General features: G+C 49.6%; 1 long non-coding RNA gene across 2 annotated transcripts in view; it reads left to right on the forward strand.

The window, feature by feature from the left end:
- Nucleotides 1–432: 432 nt before the first annotated feature.
- Nucleotides 433–1,485, forward strand: part of LOC127919092 (uncharacterized) — a 1,242-nt gene continuing 189 nt past the window's right edge. The window contains exons 1-2 of one of the 2 annotated variants that reach the window (XR_008101946.1): nucleotides 433–483; nucleotides 1,253–1,362. This is a non-coding gene — a long non-coding RNA (uncharacterized LOC127919092). Of the gene's footprint in view, nucleotides 484–981; nucleotides 1,033–1,252; nucleotides 1,363–1,485 lie in introns of those variants that run through there. The other variant, XR_008101947.1, reaches the window with a different exon arrangement.

Genomic DNA, 1,485 nt, shown 5'->3' on the forward strand with positions numbered 1-1,485 from the left:
TAACAGGGTACTAGACCGAGGCTATATCACCATACCCTATCCAGGTCCCAAGGTTGAACAGGGTACTAGACCCAGGCTATATCACCATACCCTATCCAGGTCCCACAGTTTAACAGGGTACTAGACCCAGGCTATATCACCATACCCTATCCAGGTCCCAAGGTTTAACAGGGTACTAGACCTGGGCTATATCACCATACCCTATCCAGGTCCCACAGTTTAACAGGGTACTAGACCCGGGCTATATCACCATACCCTATCCAGGTCCCACAGTTTAACAGGGTACTAGACCCAGGCTATATCACCATACCCTATCCAGGTCCCAAGGTTTAACAGGGTACTAGACCTGGGCTATATCACCATACCCTATCCAGGTCCCAAGGTTTAACAGGGTACTAGACCCGGGCTATATCACCATACCCTATCCAGGTCCAAGGTTTAACAGGGTACAAAACCCGGGCCATATCCCCATACCCTATCCAGGTCCCAAGGTTTAACAGGGTACTAGACCCAGGCTATATCACCATACCCTATCCAGGTCCCAAGGTTTAACAGGGTACTAGACCTGGGCTATATCACCATACCCTATCCAGGTCCCAAGGTTTAACAGGGTACTAGACCTGGGCTATATCACCATACCCTATCCAGGTCCCAAGGTTTAACAGGGTACTAGACCTGGGCTATATCACCATACCCTATCCAGGTCCCACAGTTTAACAGGGTACTAGACCTGGGCTATATCACCATACCCTATCCAGGTCCCAAGGTTTAACAGGGTACTAGACCTGGGCTATATCACCATACCCTATCCAGGTCCCACAGTTTAACAGGGTACTAGACCCAGGCTATATCACCATACCCTATCCAGGTCCCACAGTTTAACAGGGTACTAGACCCAGGCTATATCACCATACCCTATCCAGGTCCCACAGTTTAACAGGGTACTAGACCCAGGCTATATCACCATACCCTATCCAGGTCCAAGGTTTAACAGGGTACAAAACCCGGGCCATATCCCCATACCCTATCCAGGTCCCACAGTTTAACAGGGTACTAGACCCAGGCTATATCACCATACCCTATCCAGGTCCCACAGTTTAACAGGGTACTAGACCTAGGCTATATCACCATACCCTATCCAGGTCCCACAGTTTAACAGGGTACAAAACCCAGGCCATATCCCCATACCCTATCCAGGTCCCACAGTTTAACAGGGTACTAGACCCAGGCCATATCCCCATACCCTATCCAGGTCCCACAGTTTAACAGGGTACTAGACCTGGGCTATATCACCATACCCTATCCAGGTCCCACAGTTTAACAGGGTACTAGACCTGGGCTATATCACCATACCCTATCCAGGTCCCACAGTTTAACAGGGTACTAGACCTGGGCTATATCACCATACCCTATCCAGGTCCCACAGTTTAACAGGGTACTAGACCCAGGCTATATCACCATACCCTATCCAGGTCCCACAGTTTA

The sequence above is a fragment of the Oncorhynchus keta genome, unplaced genomic scaffold (genome assembly GCF_023373465.1).
Source record: "Oncorhynchus keta strain PuntledgeMale-10-30-2019 unplaced genomic scaffold, Oket_V2 Un_contig_15734_pilon_pilon, whole genome shotgun sequence".
Lineage (NCBI taxonomy): Eukaryota > Metazoa > Chordata > Actinopteri > Salmoniformes > Salmonidae > Oncorhynchus > Oncorhynchus keta.